At 56.0% G+C, this 22,825-nt stretch overlaps 1 protein-coding gene and 1 long non-coding RNA gene across 5 annotated transcripts in view; one reads left to right on the forward strand and one right to left on the reverse strand.

The window, feature by feature from the left end:
• Positions 1-22,825, reverse strand: part of CDRT4 (CMT1A duplicated region transcript 4) — a 66,932-nt gene that overhangs the window by 32,956 nt on the left and 11,151 nt on the right. The window contains exon 3 of one of the 3 annotated variants that reach the window (XM_013980267.3): positions 19,687-19,880. The exons of 1 other annotated variant lie outside the window; for it this stretch is intronic. The gene's annotated coding sequence lies outside the window, so the exon portion shown is untranslated. Of the gene's footprint in view, positions 1-3,681; positions 4,769-19,686; positions 19,881-22,825 lie in introns of those variants that run through there. One more of the 3 variants, XM_084986269.1, reaches the window with a different exon arrangement.
• Positions 774-19,181, forward strand: LOC146398422 (uncharacterized). 2 transcript variants are annotated; one of them, XR_014821941.1, is made up of 2 exons: positions 774-1,302; positions 17,328-19,181. It is a non-coding gene; the product is annotated as an uncharacterized LOC146398422 (long non-coding RNA). The 2 variants fall into 2 exon arrangements; XR_014821940.1 differs by lacking the exon at positions 17,328-19,181 and adding an exon at positions 10,015-11,911.

The raw sequence follows: 22,825 nt of genomic DNA on the forward strand, positions 1-22,825 counted from the left end.
TGCTTCCTGCCAGGTGAATTCAGAAACGACCTTAAAGTTCTTGGATCCAAGGCCGTCTTCCCGGCAGGGCCCAGAACACACTTTCACGTAAAGGATTCCCGCTTCCATTCAACCCACAAGTTCTCTATTGTGTGTAAGGCATTATTCTAGGTGCTTACGGTACACGGGTGAGCAGGGTGGGCACAGACCCAGGCCCTCCTGAGGCTTACACTCTACGAGGAGGAAGGGTAAGTCATTGACAGCCCATCAGTGGCGGTCATCCTGGGGGCTCTGAGTGTTTGTTGAATGAATAAGTGAATGGAAACGAGACCAAGTGACTCTGCCAAGTGAATCCCAGCGACATGTGAAAGCCCACAGAGACGGGGTTATGGGACTCCCACATGCCAAGCGGGATGGGACTGTCGTACAGACAGAGGCTAGTGGGCCTCTGAGCCCCAGGGAGGTGACAGTGGTAACCTCACCCAGATGGAGAACCCAGTGCCTGGTGATGTGGCATTCTGTGGCAGACACGCGGGAATGCGACAAAAGCAGACACACAAAACGCCGAGAGAGTGAAAACCAGACACCTCGGAAGCACTGTTCTCCTGTCCCTTCAGGGACTCTCTGCCAGGCCGTCCCCACGAGAGGAGAACTGTGTTTCTTCTCAGGGGAAAACAGAAGAGCATGAAGTCACCCCATGTCGCAACCACGGTTCTTCAACAGCCAAACGTGTTTAAATCCAAAACGCTCCCTCCCTAATGAGATCATGGATGGAGTGAGACCTTACAGCTTTCAGCAGAAGCAGAAATCTGAAATAACAGCCCCGACACACGCAGCTCCCTCCGAAATTCCGAATTATTCAAACAGGTCCTTCCTCCCCGAGCAAAGGACGCCGGCGCCTTGTTTGCTTCAGCCAAGGGCAAAGGCGGTGGCCGTGGAGCAAGAGCTTCAGTGGAAAGTCACCAGCTTCCAGGTCACCGGTGACCCTTCACTCATTTATAGGTTCACTTGGCAACAACTTTTTTGAGCACTGAGTGCAGGCAGGATCTGCAAAACCAGACCCAGTTCTATCCCGATGGAGCGCAGGACGCACACACTCACTTCCAGTGTGGACAGCCTGCTGGCGAGCATCCTCCGTCCTGAGGAAACACCACTTCCAGCTGCGTGGAGCACGAGCGTGGAGATGTGACCCAATCGAAGGGGTCCGAAAAGACGTCTCTGAGGAGGTGATGATTCAACTGAAAGGTGAAGGAAGGAGCAGGCGGTGTGCGAGGACGAGAAAGGAACAGCCGTCGGCCCGGGAAAACCGACGAGACCACGAAGGTTAGTGAGAAAGAGCGCCCCTCGGCCTGCCTGACGTGTTCACAGGGTGGGAAAAGAGCCTGGAAAAGTCGGGAGGAACAGACGTTGACGAGAAGCCACTGGAGCGGCTTCGTCTTCAGCCTGAGGGCGACAGGAAGGCACGAAGGAGGGAGCGAGAGCTCCACTCGGTGTGGGCTTTGGAGCCACAGCCGATGTGCAGGGGAGGCCGTGGCACGTCACGAACGTGACAGGGGTCTGGGGGAGGGAAGGGCCGTGGGGGGGGTTGGGGCCGAGCACCACGGGGACGGGACCAGCCCGTGCCTGTCCTGGGCCGGCATGAGTCCTGCGTGACGCTGGTCCCTGGAGGTAAGTGCTTTCTGAAGCTAAAAAGGCGGTTTCCTTTGCTTACAGTTAAACAGGTTGTGTCTCGTTTGGTTCGTTCTGCTCAGAGCCTCCCGCACACGTCTCTGCGTGGTGGGACTCGAAGGGTGCGGGGCAGGCCGCGCTGCCTGGCCCCCTGGCCCAGGGAGCCGGTCTGGGGGCCCTCCTCCTCGGCCCCAGGCGAGCAGGGCCCCGGGCAATGCAGAAGCCTCCCAGGGCTCCCGCAGGGGAAGCTGCTGGAATCCTCAGCGCTCCTCCCTGCAGAGACCCCCCCCTCCTGCTTCGGGGCCCAGGCCGGCGAGGACCTGTTGGGGGGGCTTCCCCAGCCCCCTGCTCTGAGCTAGGGCCTCGCTGCCTGGCATTTCCGTCCACAGGATGGATTTGAGCGCCCATCCATGGTTTGAAGGTCTGTCTCCAGAACCACAGTGTGAGCCCCGGAGGGAGGGCAGCCGTGGTGCCTCCCCTCCTGTGTTTCCCAGGGGCCCTCGTGGAGGGTTTGCGCTCCCAGAACGGAGCCTCTGGGGCAGGTGGGCGCCCCGGAGCGGGGCCAGCAGCCAGATGCAGGCTGGAGACAACCCCACGGGGACGCTTTGCCCGCCCACCCGCCCCTCTCGGGGTCTCTGGCCAGCTTTTTCTTAGCTGTTCTCTTTCTTCTTTAGAAGGCTGGGGAGTTTTCTCCAGTTTTATTGTGATACAGTTGCCTAGATAACATTCTAATCGCCTTAGGGGGACGACACATGATTTGATATCGTCCACATTGTGAAACGGTCACCGCGGTAAGTCTACTTACCACCCGTCACCTCACAGAGGTACACATTTTTTCTTGTGATGAGAGCTTTTAAGATCTCCTCTCCAAGTAACTTTCAAAGTCGCATGACAGGGCGAGTGACTAGAGTCTCCATGCTGTGCACCGCGTCCCCAGGACTTTCTCACCTTAGAATCGCAAGGCTGCACCTCTGACCCCTGCAGCTGTTCCCTCCCTCCACACCCCACCAATCTGCTCTCTGTGTTGTGAGTTAACATTTCTTTATGGGTTTTTTTTTTCTCCCTTTTCTTTGTTGGGGCAGCAGCCGTGGCATGAGGAAGTTCCCCAGCTAGGGACTGAATCCGAGGTGCAGCCGCAACCTAAGCCACAGCTGAGGCAACACCAGGTCCTTAACCCACTGGGCTGGGCTGGGGATCAAATTCGAACCACCTAAGAGACAATGCCAGAGCCTTAACCCACTGCACCACAGCGGGAACGCCGTATGAGTTCAGTTTCCTACTTTCCACATAGAAGTGACATCGCACAATATTTGTCCCTCTCTCGTCTCACTTATTTCACTTAGCATGATGTCCTCAGTGTCCAGCCACATTATTCCTTTTTTATGGCTGACTAATATTCCACTGTGTACACAGACCACAATGCCTTTATTCATCCGTCCATCTAAGGACACATAGGTTGTTTCCTTATCTACTGTGAAAAATGTGCAATGAACATGGGATGCGTGGATCTTTGAGTTAGTGCTTCTGTTTTCCTCAGATAAATATCCAGCAGTGGGATTGCTGGAGCATATGAAGCTCGATTTTTAATTTTCAGAGGAGCCTCCATACTGTTTTCCGTAGTGGCTGCACCAATTTCCATTCCCACCAACAAGGAATGGACGTGCACCAGGCAGGATCCCCTTTCTCCACATCCTGCCAGTACGTAGCCCCTGGGTTTTTAGTAAGAGCCATCCCGAGATGGGAGGTGTTGCACTGCTCTCATGATGAGTGATGCCGAACTCTTTTTCACGTACCTGTTGGCCATTTGTATAAAAGAGCTGTTTTTACATCGGAGGATCTGGGTTTAAAACTAACGTGGCCTGGCTGTGATCACATCACACTGAGCCTGACACCTGAGCTGTGTGGAAGATAACAAGTGCCCGTTCTGTGGGAGGGGGGCTGAGCTGCTGGAAGAGGCCCTGGGCTGGGAGCTGGGACGCTCATATCTGAGTCTGAACATCACTAAGACTGTGAGGATTGGGGTGGATCACTGACCTCTCCAGAGACTCTTCCTTCCTCAATCCAAACGAAAGGGCCTCAGAGATCCTTAGCAGCTCTGAGACCAAAGCTCGACGGCCGAGGAACAGGCCCTCCAGAAGTACACTGCTGAGAACTTGCTCTCAAAACGCTGCGATGACCAGACAGAACCGACTCGGGCAGGAAAGCTCTGTGGCCTCCAGCACCAGCACCAAGGAGCATCAGATGGGACTTGCGGCCCCCCTGCTGCCCCTCCAGGATGCTCTCTGAGGAGGCGTGCGGTCATCTACCTGGCAGAAGAGGGCTCCCGAGGTCCGGAGAGCTTGGCTGTGACGTGCACCCACCCCGCCCCCCTCCCTCTGGGCACACGGCGCCCAGCGAACCCTTGTGCGAGGCCAGTTTCCAACACGCGGTCCTCGCATCCCGTCAGTGCCGTCTCGCCATCCGCCTCCTGTCCGGATGAGTCTGGAAGAAAGCGGTCGCTATAGCGATGGCTGTTCCTCCTGCAGTGAGATGTTCATGGGGCGGGAGAGTCAGTTCTTCCTGGGCTTCCAGGAGCCTCTGAGCAGAGGGAGGACAGTGAAGCAGGGACCCACAGAAATCCTAGCGGGATGGCCACCGAGCCTTCTCGCTGTTCCTGGGACCCTGCCTGCTGGGCGGGGAGGGGCCGTCGATCTGGCTGGAGGCGGGGGGAGCTGACCCTGCGTGGGTGCGTCCGGGCCAAGGAAGGCACAGTGTCCTGTTGGCTGCGATAAGAGGCTTCTCAGGAAGTCTGAGTCACCTTGGGCCGACTGTCTTTTGAAGCAGGGAGACATCTCCAAGCTGGGCAGCCGGAGGCAAAGCCCACTCCCTCCCAGCCGGAGCCCTGCAACGTTTCCGGCCGCCGTCACCCAGGCACCGCGTGCCTGGTGCTCAGAGGTCCTTGTCCCTCTGCTCGTCCTGCGCCCTTCTCCTCTGGAATGTTCCAGGCCCCCTGCAGCGCCCTGTGCCAGGAATCTGAACACGTGGAGCGGGAGAGGCTGCAGGGTACTCGTCCGCCTGGGGAGTTCCCGAGGAGGATCCGGAGGGCCGAGGTCTGGTCCAGGTCCGCAGACCACCGGAGATCACAGTCAAGCCTCCCCCCGCCCCCCACCGGCTGTAGTGGCCTCATTTCCCTAGTGGGGGTGGGGCAGGATGGAACACTTTGGGGAAAACAGACTGAGAAGCAGAGGGACACGGGGACTTTGTGCCTCCTGCCGGCGGAGGCCCGCCCGTCCATCCCGGGACAGAAAGGAAATACTTGGGGCCATTCTCATTCCTGTCCTTCTCCGTGACCGGGAAGGGTCGGGGCCGAGCCGGTTTCTGATGGAAGCAGAACTCACAGGAACTTCCAGGAAGGCCCCGGCTGGCCCCTGGGGATGGAGCAGCCCTGCAAGGCTGGGGAGGAAGGAGGCAGAGGGAGAAGATTCTGCTTCACGCGTGCCTGAGGGCGTGGCCGAAGTGGAGGGACTTTCGGAAACTAGGGCGGCAGGGGACACGGGTGAGAGCTGGACGTCAGCGAGCCTAGACTTTCCGAGCAGGGAGACATTGCGTCAGCGTCTGACGGATGCTCCCGAGGCCAGGAACCTCCATCAGCAGCTCGACTCTGGGCCAACACTCGACCTGTGGCGCCTGGGTTCCCTCCAGTGTCCGGTGGGGACCACGCGGGATTGTGAGGGAGAAACGAGATGCTACACACCACGGCTGCAGGTGTCAGTGGACGACCGATGCTGGCGGGATAACGACGACGATGGCGTCCTAACAGCGAATGGCGCCACCCCAGCGCCCCCAACTGCCCGACCGCCCTCCGCACCGCCCTCTCCGCCTTCTGCGAGACCCTTGGAGAACAGAAGCAACACGGAACTGCTGTTGGGAAGCCTAATCGGACTTTGCGCAGCCCCACTTCCAGACCTGCCTGTGCTAAAGGGCGAAACCAGCCATCACAGTCCGGCCCCCAGGAGTCACTGGGGGCCACTCAAAGGAACAGTGATGCTGCACCCCTCACCCCACCAACGACCCCAAACTCCCGAGGAGAAAGGGGCATGGGGGTGCCAGGGGGCAGCTGCCAGCCTGAGGGGCTCAGGCCTCGTGTCCTTGGACAGCTGGCAGGAGGAGGTTGCGGGGCTGCCACCCAGCCTGGTTCCGGCACAGAAGCTAAGGGGCCATGGATGGGACAGCCATGGATGAGACAGCAGCCCAGGGCCCCCCAGGCCCAGGGAGTAGAGCAAGGGGTGCAGAGCCCACCCTGGGTGGCAGTCAGAGCCACCTCTGGGCTGCGTCTACTGCTGAGCTGTTCCATGCCCCAGAGCACCAGGCTTTGTCAAAAGGCCGGATTTGTGCGGCGCGAACCCTCAGGGCTCAGCATTGTAGAGCTGTCCGCCCGCGTTTCAGCGGCAGGCTTCGCCCCCTGGTGAAACTGACCCCCGGCTACCGCGCAGCCAGGGCAGAGGCAGCAGCCCCACCCCTTTCTGCCCAGAGCTTTGGGTGATGGGGCAGCAGCGACTGCTGGACCAGCCCTGGTCCCTGGACCACTCGGGAAGGACGCCGGGGGTCGGGGGTCCCATAAAGTGCTGCCCTTCTCAGCTGAATCAACACTGCTGACCTGAGCCAGCCTTTCCTAAAAGGGGCTGAAAGCCACCCGTCCTCCTGAGGCCACCTGACAGGCTGACGGCTGCAATGCTGACGGTGCCATTCCAGGGGAAGGAAATGAACGCAGCCTTCACTGCATGTCACACATGTGACAGGTGACAGTAAAGGAAGAGTATGCGCCTCGTCCCTGCTACAACCCAAGTCATTAGCCTGGAGTGTGGGGACGAGCCACGTGCCTGCACCCAGGCACTCGTCCTCACTGACTTTCACCTGACAAATTCTGCCTCATCGCAGCCCACCCTGTCTCCCTGTTCGCAGGTTATTTCTCACTATGCTTAGGTTTCCTTTCTGTCGGTTGCTACGACAGTCTGGTGGAGGAGCCCCTGGGCGCAAAATGGATCAAGGTCCCGGAGGAATTCAGAAAGAAAGAAAGAAAGGACAGAGATGAAAGCAGGGTGAGAAGTGGACTCAGAATAAGTCTGCTATGGAAACACCGACCCCATCTGAGAATAACATGATAATCATTAACTATAAGTTAATGCAAGAAAATCTGTAAGTACCATGACTAGTGAGCCTGCAAATTCACTAATTTCCAACAGATTCCCCCCCAAAAGAAAGAAACATAAATACCCTATTTGGCGATTTATATCTCCTAACTGAATTTCTTTGGAAGAATGACTCCTCTCAATCCCTATGTTTTCTAAGGAAAGTATTTTGTCACTAATGACAGAGACCAAAACACAGAGACATCATTCTGAGTTCTGCTAGAGCAACAAAAACAATTCACACCATTTCCAGGATTCGGGGTGTGTGGGGACTAAAAGATAATGACGAGGCTGGGCTTGCAATTAAAGCATGCTTTAAAGTTCCTATCGTGGCTCAGCAGGTTAAGAACCTGACTGGTACCCATGAGGATGCGGGTTCAATCTCTGGCCTCGCTCAGTGGGTTAAGGATCTGGCGTTGTTGCAAGCTACGGTGTAGGCTGAGATGTGGCTCGGATCTGGCGTGGCTCTGGCTGTGGTGTAGGCCGGCAGCTGCAGCTCCAGTTCTGACCCTTTCCATGTGCTGTGGGAGCGGCCATTAAAAGAAAAAGGAGAAAAACCATGCTTTTACTTCATCAATAAATTCCTTTACCCGATGATCCTATCAGACACCACAACGTCAGTGACGATGTGTAAGAACACTGCTTCCGCGAGTGACAGCTGACCTTTCATTGGTAATTTGTCTAAACCAGGGGTTCCCAGCAGGGGTCAGCTGTGCACCCCTGCCCCTCCCCATGGGACTTGCGGCTGTTTAGCAGGAGGGCTAAAGGGAAGTGCTACTGGTTTGTGTGTGTAGACACCAGGGATGCCGCTAAAACCCTGTGATGCAAAGAGTCTCCACAACAAAGAATCGCCTGCCCAAATGCCAGCGGTGCCGAAGCTGAGAGGCTAGGGTCTAAACCACCGACGTGCCGAGTGTGGATCTCTGGGGAGATGGAGAGGAGAGAGGGGACTCGAGGTCCTTTCTTGAAAAGCCACGCTCTAGAAGGAGAGGTGCTGGTACGTGACGACGCTGCTCTGATTCAGGACGCTCCGCTGTGGGCACAGCGCCCATCTGCCAGTGCCGACAAGCAGAGACGATGACCAGCAGCCGCCCACCGTGACCGGGTGCTCAACTGAGGAAGCCGTGACTGTGGTCGGCCTGGGGTCACTGGAAGCTCCCCCTTTACACCTTAAGCTCGTCTTGCGACGGAAGAGCCCCTTTACCACTGCAGACACTCCAGGAGGAAGCACTTTCCTGGGGTTTCGGAAGGAGAACTTAAAACCTTCCGGATGAAAACTGCATCGGGCAAGGCCATTTTCAGGATTCCGAGGGAGTGGCTCCTGAGGGATGTGCTGAGGGGGGATTTTCCAGGCAAACGCTGCCTCTGCACTGGGAGGGCGGAGGGTGGAGTCGGCCGTGCTGCCCACGGGGCCCGCTGGCCTGAGCAGAGCCTGGACTTTCAAACCCGCCCGGGGCCCTCCTGCTTTAGAGGTACCCTCGTGGGGGGTGCGGGGGCCTCGGAGGGAACCTCAGACTTTTCTTCTCCTTCTCCTCTCTCTCCTCCAGACCAGAGGGAGTTTCTAAGCTGCTCTCAGGCAACCGTATTTCCATTCCCAGGGGAAGGTGGCCCCCGCGGGGAGCAGGGTAAAGACACGGGCAGGGAGGGTGAACTGCTCAAGGTCCTGCAGACGCGGGGCTCAGGGGGCGGCCACTGCTTTCAGGGGAGCAGCAGGGAACCAAGAGCCAGCACACCTGACCTCTGAGGGCCAGGGCGCACGCGCCATCAGGGCTGCGAGACTCGAAACCCGAAGGGGGTAAGGTCATGCCCGAGGGTGGGTACGGGTGCTGATGCAGCAACCCTGGGCCTGAGGCCTCACCACCACCCCTGCCCATGTGAGGTGATGAGTGACTGGACTCGGCCACCTTTCTGGAAAAACAAGGGAGGTGGGAGAAGCCTAGATTTCAATTTAAGTGGAAAACACAGCGTGTTCCTGATGTGACTCCGTGTCGGCAAAGCTTGTGCCTTCTGCTCTCAGGTGGACGTGATCCTCAGGATCAAGAGTCTAAGGATGCCGGAGCTCCCCCTGGGCCGCAGCGGGAATGAATCGGACTAGTGTCCATGAGGATGCGGGTTCGATCCCTGGCCTCGCTCGGTGGGTGAAGGATCTGGCATTGGTGTGAGCTGTGGTGCAGGTCGCAGATGCAGCTCGGATCCTGTGGGGCTGTGGCCGTGGCTGTGATTAGATCCCTAGCCTGGGAACCTCCATACACTGCAGGTGTGGCCCTTAAAAAAGACAAAAGACGAAAAAAAAAAAAAAAAAAGGAAACCAAGGATGCTAATGACATTGATATAATGACTGTAGCCAACAGAGCTCCCCTGCTTGCAAAGCTGGGCACAAAGTTGGCAAACATGGGTGCCCGGCACTCGGGCACGGAGTGGAGATGGAGAAGACGTGGCTTTGCAGCCCAGGGCAGGGGGCGAGGCTGAGAGGGAACACAGTCCTCGAGGCTCCAACGTCAGACAGTTAAAAACTCCAGCCCGGGGCCAGCTGTTCTTCACCCAAGCACCACACACGCACCGGCTCGATGCCGGGCTGAGTGCTCTGGGCCCAGAGACGCTCGGAGAACACGGAGAAGAAACATCTGTCCTTTAGAAGGTGTCCCAGGAAGTCTTCTGAAATCTAGAATTTCCCTCACAGGAACCAGGGGAAAACCAGGAACTGGAGAGAGGAGCCGGTGACGAGAGGTTGAACATAAGGAACCTGTGGATTCCGCTCAACAGCAGAACACAGGCCGTTGCAAAGTCCATTCTGGCAGTTTCCAAACAGGTGCTGATCCCCAGGAAGTGGCGGGGTCACCCCATGGAGCGGCAGCCACCGCGAGTCCTCTCTCGGTGAGTGGGAGGGGGTGTAAACGCCACCACAGTCCCTTCCAAAGCCACCGCTCACTCCCAAATCAAGCTCGTCCACAGGACACGGCGGGCGCACCACCAGCTCATCAAACGTTTGCGCCGGGAAGCGTTTCCACAATTATCCAGTCTGGTGACCTCATTCTGAAGAGCTGGACGCAGAGACAACATGCCCTAACCTTTGTGACCAAATGAGGGGCCGGGACTAAAACTGGTTCTGATCCCTGGTGCAAAACGCTTTTACCCACGGCTAACACTTTTTAAAAACAGAACAAATGTTCGGGACTTTTTCTTTTTTTTTTTTTTTCAGTGCCAACTTCCTCCAGGATGACAGCAGGACACAGCAAGGAGGTAAAACCTAAGTGTGCTCTGGAAGGTTCGCTCCTGAGCTGCGTCTGGCTCCCCCTCCACCGTCATCAGGCTCCGGTCACAGCTCTGTCGGACAGCGCATCCGGGTCTCCCTTTGGCTACCACCGAGTGTCGGGGGCCAGGCAAAGCTCTCCACGGCGCTGTGCCTCAGTTTCCAGCAGGGAAACGAGCTTATTAGCATTGTGACGACTCAAAGCCCCGTGGAAATTCTCTCCTCTCCCGAACCGGCGAGTCCGGGTCCAGAGTGGACGGAAGGACCCTCCGACGAGGACACGGCAGGTGTGGTTGACAGGGAGGCTCAGCCTCCCCGGATCCCAGGGCTGCCCTGCTCGGGGCCGTGACCCCCGCACCCGGGGAGTCTCTGCTGGCCGGGGCCTCCTGCTCCGGGAACCAGCCTGCCCTCTGGCCTCGCCCGCAGGAAAGGGGCTCTACATGCCTTCCCTGCTTCTATTTTGATTTTTTTAATTGTCTTGCGTATCAACTCAGCAGGTTACAACCTAATCTGTATTGGATACAATCCAAACGGGAAGGCAGATGATCCAGGCCGTACAATATACAACAGCTACGATGGTGGATTCTCTTTGAACTTCCAAGATTTTCATTCTAGGATTTATGTAATCATTCTTCCAAAACTGTCAAAAAAGCATCGCATGTGAAAACGCCTTTGTAAACGCGTAAGGATATGCGCAATTATGAACTTTTTAGACTTGTGAGAGATGCAAGAGATAAAGCAAACCCAATTTTCTGTCCTTAAGGACCTCACCATTTGTTTAGCCTATAATGTATATTTCCCCTCAACTCCGACCAAAATTTGAGCATCATCTGAAACCTGTGGGAAGAGGCCGGATGCAGCTGGAGCATTTCCATCGGGGTTTTCTTAGCCTCCACAGTCATCCCTGTCCCACCCCAATGACTCGTTCAACTTGGGGTTCACTGCGATCACGGGAGCCTTCTCCCCTGTCCTCGACTGCACTCGGCGTTCCATCTGACCACTTGGAGATGATTTAATTCCCAGCCCTGAGCTGCCTCTGGCAGCCTCTTTACACGACTTACAGCGCTCTCTATTTCCTCAGTGTGTCACCGGGGAAAGAGGGACGTCCCATCTGCGGAATGGCCGGCAGCACGCCTTCCCTCCGAAGCCTCTTGACCGGCTGCTCATAACACTTCCTCAGGGAGCCCCTGGGAACGTGGGACAGAGAGGAACCCAGCGAAGAGTCAGCCGGGCCCGGCCAGGGGCTCTGCCTCACGGCGGCGCTGAACACTCCTCCACACGCTTCTGCCTAAACACAGCCCTCCGGAGCGGCGAGAGAGGGTGAGGCGTGCACGGCGGGGCAGCCAGCTGCAGCCGGCTTGAGCCAGAAACAGGGTCCGGGTGGAAAGGATAAAACGATCCGATTCAGGACACCCACCCTCCTCAGCGGGATCCAGGAGCAGGACAGTTACACAGGTGGCCGTAAAGTCCCAGGGGTGGGGTGGGGACCACAGACAGAGAGGGAAACGGAGGACTCTGGGAGACCCCTGTAAGTTAACAATCACTCAAGAGAGCCGCCAGAACGTCCTGGAACGAAGCTTAACTGTAAAACCACAAATAAAAGCCGGAGATGTGCCTCGGTCACTAAGCGAAAGATCAAGCGAAGCCAGACAATGACCCTTAGGACCACGGACGGAGTTTAAGGGAAAGGGGACCTTCCCGAGTGGGAGCTGGAGGCCGTCTTTCCCTCCCCACTCCCCTGGAGGATAAAACAGCAGCCCACCTGCTCCTCGGGGCAGAGCCTCCTCGGCCTGCCAGCGTGCATCTCTCATAAGCGTCCTCTCCTAATAAATCTATTTCTCGCCTATCACTGCCTCTCGCCTCGTTCCTTGTGCGTGGAGGCATAGAGAACCTGAACCTGTTAAGTCCAGACACCAGATGAGCGAGTCTAGTTAAAAAACCCTGCATTCAAGTCCCCATCTGGGTTTAGGTGGGGTTCCAGGCAGAAGTGTTTCAGTTTCAAGGACTCCTGTCCACCTTAACCACCAAGGCCTCTCTGGCCGCAGCAGGGGGAGGGAGAAACCTGACCTCGCTCCCCACCCTGGAGAGAGTGCCCGGGGGGGGGGGGGGCGCCCATCCCCTCATCCGCCTCCACGTCTGCCCCCTTCCCACCTTCAGGGCGGCCAGTGCCTGGCCCCCACTGGCCAGTGGATCCCACAGCCTGGGAGGCACTAGGCAGTAACCACCTGTCATCACCGAGGCCAGAAAAAAATCAAAGGGGACATTGACTGGGGGCGAGATGGTTGCAGGACAGATATTTTCTGGAACTGGGTCCACTGAGCCTTAGTCACCCTCAGAAGCAAGGGTATGTCACACAGAGGAAGGAGGGGGCGGGCCTCCACCCTCCCCTCTCTGTCCCCGCCTAGGAGTCAGCCACGGGGTAAGGGGGGCTGGTGGGACCCTGGCGTGTCATCCTTTGTCGGGAACCCTCTGGCTCACGGCTTCCTTCCGCCAGGCGTGCGCCCCGTTCACCAGGAACGGACCTGCCGGGGACTGGAGGTGCAGGGGCTCAAACACACCACTTCCTGTGGCCTCTTCCCGCCCCAGCTCCCTTCCTCACTCTTCTAAGGATCTTCGGCTGAGCAGTCATTAATCCCTTCCAGAAGCCAGAAGCAAGCCTGGCCCAGCCTCAGCGGGTCCACCAGCTCCACCCTTGGCCCAAGCTGGCAGGTGGCGCCACCTGGTGGCCACAGCCTGAAGCCCAGTGGAGAGGAGAGGATTTTAGGGGTGGGGCTGGCAGTTTCCCCAACCAGCTCAATTCACAAGTCCTGGGTGGGAGAACTCCGCTTATCTGATGAAAAGTCCTCGAAGCAGAAGCCTACGTAAATTAGAAACCTCAGTGCTCAGAGATGGGGACAGGACAGGGCTCAAGATTTCCGAAGCATCTGGACAACCCGCTTTGTCTCATTTTGCTACTTCCCTTTGTTCTATTTAAACTCCCCCCCCCCCCCCAATTCCAGTCTAGAGCCCATTTCCAGCCCAATTCCAGCTGGGTTGTTGCTCGTGCAAATACGTGGAGGGGTGAAGCTCTGTGCTTCCAATCTGGTGTTCCGCAAAATAAGCCGAGACGACTCTGCAAATGACCTAGGCAGTGTGTGACCTGGTGGAATTCAGCAGCTAGAGGAGGACGGAAATGTCAAGTGGAATGAAGGAAGTGGTCCTGTATGGTTGAGAAGCCTCTGGAAGGAATGGAGACACCACAGGCCACCGACGCCCCCTCGGACCCCAGCCCCCGTGGCCCACGGTGGGCTGCGTCCTGCTCAGGCCCTGTAGTTGCCCCGGTGTTCTGCTCCAGCCTGGCCAGAAGCTGCACCCCGTTCCTCAGACACAGGGCCCCCGGCTTCCAGCTGCTCTTTCCATGGGGCTCTTGAGCCCTGGGCCCCTCCCCCGCTGCTCCTCTCTGCACCCAAAGCTTCACTGAGGGTGCTTCATCATTGCGTGATGCCACTCTGGGACCAGGAAATGGCCCGGCCACAGACCCAATGGCAGCTGACCAGTGGGTACAGGGGAGGGCATCGTGGCAAAGTTTTAAAGTGTTCTGGGCACTTCTGGACCTATGCCTTGGGCATGTCTGTTAGCACCATTCCCTCCCCGGAGTTCCTCCTCCAGCCTCTTCCTGGTGCAAAGGGTAAACTCTCCAAAGTCTAGCGCCACCCTGGCCAGTGGGATGCACCCACCGGGGCGGAGGGGGGGGGTCCTAAATGCCTCCCCATGGTATGGCCACAGATGTTTCAACTTCCATTTCTCTGTTTTTTTGTCTCATTCTGCAATTAATTTTTGTGCATGTTTTAGATGTGACATAAGGGCGTAGTAAAAGCTGCTTAGATTTATAAATAGATGCACAGCTGTCGGGGTGCATGCTCAAACATGGAGGTGCACCCTGTTAAAGGCTTGGTGACCTCGGGCCTGGCCCACGGCTCCTGTCTCTCATTCTTGATCCGGGGGGGTTCCCGCTTTGTCAGCCCCCACAGCAGTCCTCCTTCGAGCAGGTGGCATTAACCCAACCTCTAAGTGCACCACCCCTGTCAGGAGGGACCCGGAGGTCAGGCCTGAACCCACGTCAGTCGCTGGGCCGGGGAGGTCGCGGGGCTCCTGGAGGACGGAGGGCAGCCCAGCGCTACAGCTGCTGAAACCTGGTCTAAGCACTACTTAGATTCAGAAACGCAGGGCTGTTTGCAGCTGCCCCAGCCAGAGTCTCAGACAGCGTCCTGCATGCAACATGTGCTCGGGAAACAGTTCTGAGCTCTGTCAGCAGTTCTAGCTCAGGGACGCCTCTGGGTGCTCTGTCAGGGGTTCCAGCTTCAAATCCCCGGGGAGGAAGTGGAGCAGAGCACGGGCTCAGGAAGGTGGAAGTGCGGAGGGCGGAGCACGACAAGCTGAAATCTGGGAGGCCCTGCTCACGCCGGGAGACTCTGGGGCTGAGGGCCGGTCACCCCAGTCAGAGTTCCAGCTCTGTGACGGCCCAGATGTCACCAGAAAGCCACCTTATCCCTCTGCCCCATATGGAATGACAAGTTAGTAACGACTAACCAGTCCTAACCACATGCTAACGCTGCTACACATATTAACATATTTTCTGAAATGATGCAGAACCAGGGTCCCCGGCACTTTTTAGTTTGAGAAGGATAAGGGGAGGGGCAGCGTGTCCTTAGACAAGCCACTTTCGGCATGTGACGCTAAGGAAACAGGGTCACGAGAGTGAAGCGCAGGTAGCCCGTCTCCATGAGACGACGTCAGAGAGCTTTGACAGCCGCAGAGCCAGACAATGTGAGAGGCTGTCACCAGCAAACAACGACATTACAGACCGGAAAGTGCTCGCTGCCATCAGGAACGCAGCAGCACGAGAGAGACAGAGTCCTTCGCCTCAAGGCATGAATCTGCCCCAACGGAAGCCTTCAGAGACTGTCCCAGCCATCAGCCGTCAAGAGTAAAGCGTCCGAAATGTCTCTATAGATTCCAGGAACCCAGAGGATCTGGTGTGAGGCCCCAGAGAACGGGACTGATCGAGAAACATGAAGCCCCGACGGAGATGCTGGCAGTCCTACAAGGTTAGGTCCCTGCACGGCCGATGAGCTGGAGGACAGAGGGGGTTTTAGTTGGTCCCATTTCCCCTTTGTTCTAGTCATCTCAGCCCCTATCTTTCTCCAGGTCAGGAGCGGCCCTGAAATCACAGCACGGGCTCCCCTGACGGCTGGGGAGGCACCGCCACACTGCCCATTTCCCCTTTCAGTCGCATTTACGACTCTGGACAAACAACTTGCTCACGCAGCTAATGTGTAAACGGTCGGCAATCTGCTGTCTCTAGAGCTTAGGATCAGACTTGGATCGCAGGAGGGCGAGGAAGGCCCAAGGAGCTGGGGAACATGGCTTCCTTCATGGTTATGCAAGCACCGGCGCTCAGCCCAGTGAGCCAAGGACCTCTGGACCACTCATTAAACGTAGGCTCCTGGGGAGCTCCCACTGTGGCTCAACAGTAAAGGGCCCAATCAGGATCCATGAGGATGCGGGTTCAATCCCTGGCCTCACTCAGTGGGTTATGGATCAGGCGATGCCATGAACTGTGGTGTAGGTCTCAGACATGGCTTGGATCCCGAGTTGCTGTGGCTGTGGTGCCGGCCAGCAGCTGTGGCTCTGATTTGACCCCTAGCCGGGGAATTTCCATATGCCGTGGGCTCAGCCCTAAAAAGACAAATAAATAAATAAAGACAAGGCCGCCGGACCATCTTCAGAGGGTGGGTCCAGACCCTCATTCCTCCGGACCCCCAGGTGCTGCCAATGCTGGCCCTGGGCCCCACCCGGAGAACTACTGACATGAACAGTGGTTGCTGACAGCGCCGGAAAGACCCCTGAGCCGCCTCCTCTGCTTCCCTTGGGATGCGGGCTGTAGGGCAAAGGGACTGCGATCAGGAGGACACCAGGGAAGACACACGGGGCAGCGGGACAGGTCTCGCGTGTTAAACCTTTGCCACAGTGTCTCTCCATCAGGCTGGATCCACGCCCTGACATTCAGAAACCTCAAGATTTTAAGGTTTTTCTTTCTAGACCAGGTTCCGTCTGTTTCCCTGGGACCCCAGAGGGACGTTCCCTGAAGTGGCTCAGAGAGGCCAAGGCTCCAGGGGGGACTCGCCAGCACCAGCGACCATGACGGCCCACACAACCCCTGCGATGCTCTGGGGGCATAAAAAAGGCCACGTGGTCCCTCCGGTGGTATCCAGCCCCTGAGCGGGAAGCGATCTGTGGGGCTGCTGTCCGAACCTGCCCTCTGCTGCGTATGCCGAGTACTGGGAAACATTACAGACAGACGGTAGGTAAGGACAAACAGAGAGAGGGAGAGGAACTCAGCTCACAGACCACCACCAAGATCTCTCTACTATTGCAGCACAGCTCCGGTTTGGAAACATGGGGTCACGCTCCCTGCTGACCACCTCCTAAAGCACCACGCGTGCCCAGCAAACCAGCGCCACCAAAGGAGGGAGTCCAGATTAGGAGCTACAGCGACTCCAGGGAGCTGACCCCCCACTGTCCTGCTCGGGTGGCAGAGGGCAGCATGAGGCCTGGGCGTGCTCCTTCCCAGGCTCGGTTCTCCCTCTGCACAGCAGGGTGCTGACTGCCACCAGCTCCGGGGCCCCAGGGCCGCGGGTGCCGTGAACACAGCAACCTTCTGTTCCTCTCACGCCACCACGGTCCTCTTCTCCCCGCTATGCCAGGAACTTGCTCTGTCATCAGATTTGAGTTGGAGGGTGTTGGACGCTCAGAATGGCTGAGAACAGCCCCTAGGAAACCAAGGCCGACTTGGGACTGGACGGTCGACTCAAACGGCAAGGAGCTGAGACAATGTCACATTGTGGGGTTTAAAAACATGCATTTTTAAGAGCCTGTGCTGACTGAGTCAGCGATCTGGAACATTCTCAAGAGACTAAAAATATCCTGCAAGTGGACTGGATTTTAAGCTTAAGAAACTTTCTATGTGAAAACAATTGGGTATTTCTTCTTTAAAACAGTTATGCATTTTCTTTATTTAGATTTTCACTACTGGAAATAATAAGAAAGACAGAGGGTGTTCAGGCCTCAACTGGGGTCATGGAACATCAGGGCCCCAAAAGCCCTAAGATTTTATCCAAACGGCCAAGATTCTACCCAGAAGACCAAAATTTACCACTTTAAATCTTCCAAGTCTTGTTTTCAGAGCAAAAAAGTAACATACTTTCTTTTCCTTCTGACAGTTCCGAGGATTCACTTTCCCACCATCAACCAGCAGGACAAAAGGTTCTTTTCAACCAGGAGCTGGCATCTGCCGAATGCCTAGTGCTTGGAACTGCCCGCCTTTTCGCAGCAAGACCTGAGCAGAGATTTCTAAGTGGTCTGAAACAGGTGAAAGGGACCCATGGGTGTTGCCACCCCCATGCCGCCTTCCTCTAAGTCACACCAACATACGTCTGGGGGCATGGAAAGGCAAAAGTTCATGATGCCGAGAACTGAAACAGGTACACCAATGCCTGGACCCCAGCATAAAACAGAGGGGCCTGCCTGCCTGCCTGGGCATCTCAGGTGTGCCACCCGGAGGGAGCGGAAGGCTGGGCATCTCGCCCCAGGTGTGCAGGTTCAGAAGCGCAGCACCAACCACTCACCGAGGGCCAATCGAGCCCCTGGGAGTCAGTCCAACCCAGCAAACTCAGGCAAGGCTGCTCTGTCGATGACAGCACCAACCTAATGCCCGCCCGCCGACATTTCCAGGAGGACGCTGAGTGCTGGTCATTTCCGTGGGACCCTCCTGTCCTCTTATTTGGACTTCTCTCCCTGTCCCATCACCCCACACCAATTACGAACCTTCCCCAAAACTGCATCCTACTCAGTCTCACGCCCCTGTTCCTTCACTCCCAAATGCAATCTCATCAACCCGTGTACCTGCCCAGCACCTAACTCAGCATCTTGCACAGAGCAGGTGGCCACAAGTGTTGGTGGCCATGCGGGTGGGATGGGGACCACGGGGACGAGATGGGGACTGGCCTCCAGGAGGAGCAAAGCACAGCGGCTAAGAGCGCAGGCTCCGGGTCGGAATCCTGTCTCTACCAGGTACTAGCTGTGTGACCCTCTGCCTCAGTTTCCCCAGCTTATCCAATTAGGGTGATACTCACAGAGCCTCGCGCGTTGTCGTGAGCATTAAATGAATTAATCTCTGTGTTAACGACACCTCCCGGAGCCGCGCACGGCACAGTGAAGCGCATGTAAGCGCTGGTCACGGGGAATACGACCTGCTTGACGCCCCACTAGGTCTCTCACCCCATCTCCAACTAACCCCCTGAGGTGGACACTGCCACCTCCTCCTCAAAGAGGCGGAAGCCAGGCTGCCCCGCCGCTAAGGGGCAGAGACAGATTGGGAGCGCAGAGCTGGGACCCACACTCCTCTTTCTCCTGCACCACAGATGAGGCTGAAGATAATCCTCAGCCAAGAACACCTGCAGGTGCCCACCGAGGACCCCGGAGGTGAGGCCAACGTAGCATCAGGCTCCACCCCCAAAATAAGGGGTGTGATGATGTGTCACTTCCCAAGAGCTGCCCTACCTGCTGCAGCCCTGGACGCTACGGCATCACATCAAAGCTCAAGAGCCTTCTCACTACACCAGCAACAAGGCATCCCGAGCATTCACTGCCCCCAAAATGTCCCCCCTGGCGCTCTGCCCGACCACCAGCACGTCGCCAGTGCCCACATAGCTCCCGCGTCTGGATGGCAGATGACAGCTGGGCTTCCCGGCAGCTGGTGGAAAACACAGAGCGTGTTTTCCGAGACAGGATGTTTCTGTGCCTCACTGACTCCTAAGCGTTCCTTCAGCCCCGGGATGGCAAATAGTTAAACACTGTCCGAACGAGCTCTAATTAGAAGCGACTGTGTAGAACCGTGGCTGAGACGGCGCTCGGGGGAAAAGAGCTCGGTGACTGACTAGCGATGTCTGCCAGGGGCACAGGGGGAAGGGCTGCTCAGGGCCCTTCTCCAGGTCAAGCAGGGGAGGACGTGGCCCCTGCCTTCAAGCAGAAACCCACAGAGGTGAGAAATCAAATAAAAATATAACTTCACATGATGTGTGGGGAGACTGCTGTGCTGAAACCTTATGTGCTCTAACTTTTTATGGGGTGGGGTTTTCAGGGGCTTTTCCTTTTCCCAACATGCTTAAAAAATACACGCCACTGTCACCTGCCTCTTATGGACATCAGGCTATAAAAACCACACGATGAACCATCTTGAGACCGGGCCCTGAACGGCATTTAGCCCAGCCCCTGCCCACGGCAACAACCTGGCGCGGTGCTTGCTTGGTCCCTTCACTGGCCAGCCTGACCAGTCATGATTGTTGGAAAGTGTTTCCTCAGGCTTGGCCCTAAGCTTCTTTGTCTAATTTCCATCCAGCCGTCCGAATTCTGCCTTCCTGGGAGGGCCATACACATGAACAACCCCTGCTCAACAGGCTGAGGGCCCAGGATGTGACGGCATGGCAGCTCCCCCTGCCCCCACCCTGGTCCCCGAGTTTCTCCTACTCCCAGTGAAGGGGTCCCAGGACAGGCAGTGTTTTCTCACATCACCCCACTTACCCTGGGCTGGCTTCTCTGGATCACCTTTGAGTCCACAAGTCAGAGAGGACGCCAGCCTCTCTTTGGGGTCCTCCTCCCAGGTCCTGTTGTCAGAAACTGCCTCCAGGCAGAAGCCAGGGCAATGTAAGGCTGACTTCATTTTTATCCCTTTATCTCTCAGGCACCGCAGTCGTGCACTGCCTGCTGTGCGATGCCTGGGGGGAAAAAGTTACTGGATGTATCTTGTCCAGCTCTCCCAACACGTTACCTGCAAGGTTGAGTGAGTCCTTGTTACCGCATCACAGAAGTCCCCACAACTTAGGTTTGTAATTTTGAAAGTTACTTCTGAGTGGTTTTAGGGACCCATCCAGTTGAGAGCCCCACCAGTGACGTGTGAGAACGCCTGGTCCGGGAGCTCTGCAAAGGTTCTTTTATGTCTGACTCCGCATCTGTGTGTTACCAGTTGCTGGCACACACACGTTATCACCAACTCTCCCAGTTCTGTGAGGCGGGTGTTACTACCCCCACTTTTCAGATGAGGAAACGGGGGTCGAAGAGATTCACAAGGTTAAAGTGTGGAGGCCCAACCCACAAGGCGGGCCTTCTTCGGACACTGAGAATGGGACCAAGTACGTGAAGATAGAGCTTGTCCCCCTAAGTCACAACCACCCCCACACACGCCTAAACTAAAGCGCAGAAGGGAGAATGTCCCAGCCGGATGGGTTTCACTTCCGTGTTTCAAAACTGGACAAAAGGGACAACTCTCTTAAGATACAAGTGTAAAGAACCAGACAGACTGAAGAAAACACCCTGGACAGACAGAGAACCAAAAAAGCAATCACCTCAGGGATTTCACACACACACACACACACACACACACACACACCCGACATTGTCTCTGCGAAATGCAGGTTTGATTCCCGGCCTCACTCAGTGGTTAAGGATCCAGCATTGCTATGAGCTGCGGCACAGGTCACAGATACGGCTCAGACCCAGGGTTGACATGGCTGTGGCGTCGGCCTCAGCTGCAGCTCCGATTCGACCCGGGCCTAGGAACTTCCATATGCTGTGGGTGCAGCCAAAAAAAAAAAAAGAACGAACAGCTACTTATGAAAATCCACATTCTGTCATTCTTTTTGGGGGGGGGGTCTTTTTAGGGCCACACTCATGGCACATGGGAGTTCCCAGGCTAGGGGTTGAATCAGAGATGCAGCTGCCGGCCTATACCACAGCCACGCTGGATCCTCAACCCAATAAGCGAGGCCAGGGATTGAACCTGCAACCTCACAGATACTAGTCGGATTCCTTACTGCTGAGCCACAATGGGAACTCCTACATTCTGTCATTTTAAAACAAAATACAGAGCAGCACCACGTACTGCTTAAGGAAAGTGTTTTTAAATGAATAGTAAAAACTCACATAAGATCTGAAAAATTGGCGTATTTTTTTAAAAGTTGCATTAAGTCAAAAAAATCCTGAACCAAGTTAAAAATGAAGTTATAGGCTGGAAGAAGATATTTCAACACATGTCGTGGACAAGGGATAAATATTCAGAATACTTAAAGGATCTCTTCCTGAAGAAAGCCGTGCGTGTGTCAAGAACCAGGTGTCTCCCGCGGTTTTAGCACAAAGTGGGGTGGGTGGGGGTGCGGGTGTGCGTGTGTGTCTGCACTTGCATGATACGCTCTATATTTTTGCACAAGGAATTGTTTTGACTTAGAATGTCCCTTCCCGATTTTCTTCCCGGAGCTGGAAAAGACTTCATGAAATTTAGTATTTCCTTCCTTTATGCTTCTCTGGCCTGTCTCACATCCTCTAGGAGACAAGCTTGAAAATAGAGCAGTCATTATGATCAGTATTGCCCTAGTCTACCAGGCTGTCATAACAAAATTCCACCTGGCTGAAACAAGAGAAATTCACTTCGCACACTTCTGGAGGCTTGAGGTCTAAGATCAAAGTACCAACTGATCTGGCTTCTGACGAGAGCTCCCTCCTGGGCTCGCAGACAGCCGCCTCTCCCCTCGCCCTCCCTCGCAGGGCCTTTCCTTGGCTGCAGACATGGAGGGATCGCACGCTCCCTGTTCTTTTTGGGTTTTTCTCTTTATGGCCACCTCTGCAGCAGACAGATGTTAACAGGCTAGGGTTGAATCAGAGCTGCAGCTGCAGACCTGCACCACAGCTGCAGGAACACTCTGTGACCTACACCACAGCTTGTGATAACACCAGATCCTTAACCCACTGAGTGAGGCCAGGAATCAAACCTGTATCCTCACAGACACTATGTCAGGTTCTTAACCCACCAAGCCACAAGGGAACTCCCTCTCTTCCTAAGGACACTAATCCCACCTGATTAGAACTCATCCTTGTGACCTCATTTAACCTTAATTACCTCCTAAAAGCCCCATCTCCAAGCAGTCGCACTGGTGGTTAGGCCTTCAACCTGGAACGGGTGGGAGGGACGACACAACTGAGTCCTGGCAAGTACTCCACCCCCACCACCTGCTCTATTAAACAGTCGCTTTCATCTGGACGAGCCTTCAGCACCTGCTCACCTGTCCTAGGAACTGGGGTATCGGATGAGTTTGGCTGTTTTCAGGCCACTGGTCTTTCAGCGACCACAGATGCTAAGAGATCCAGTTATTCATATGCTCACCCAACCTCACAGGTTGTGCTGCTTGAAAACCTTGGTGCCTTCAAAGGCAAAGAGCGTCAGAAGCTGGAGACAGGTGCCAACAGAAACCCACAGAGACCGCACACGGACAGCACCCCCAGCACCCCCACCCCGGCCCCTTGGTGGTGGCCCTGCTCACCGCCCAGGTTGCAGAGGCCGTCAGGAGGCTTTCTTCACCTCCTGCTGCTCCAGCCAGTGGGCCCCAAAGGAAGTGATGTGTGACTCAAGACACTGAAAGTCCACCTTGGATAGTACATATGCTAATAAAGTTCACTGGGGGCCACTAGGTGCCCAGCATTGGTCAAGAGAGGCTTGTGCTGTCAGTGTTTACAGACAACTGTGGGAGTGTGGTGGTGTTTTAGGCATCAACTCGGCAGGGCCGCAGTACCCAGTTCTTGTAATCTTGGTGTCACTGGGATGTTATTTTGTAGATGTGGTTAACATCTACAAGCTGCTGACTTTAGGTAAAAAGAGACTGCCCTTGATAAT

This window comes from Sus scrofa, chromosome 12 (assembly GCF_054392235.1).
Source record: "Sus scrofa isolate SSC_HxYL_T2T_F1_AM1 chromosome 12, Sscrofa_HxYL_maternal_Yorkshire_Landrace_v2.0, whole genome shotgun sequence".
Taxonomy (NCBI): domain Eukaryota; kingdom Metazoa; phylum Chordata; class Mammalia; order Artiodactyla; family Suidae; genus Sus; species Sus scrofa.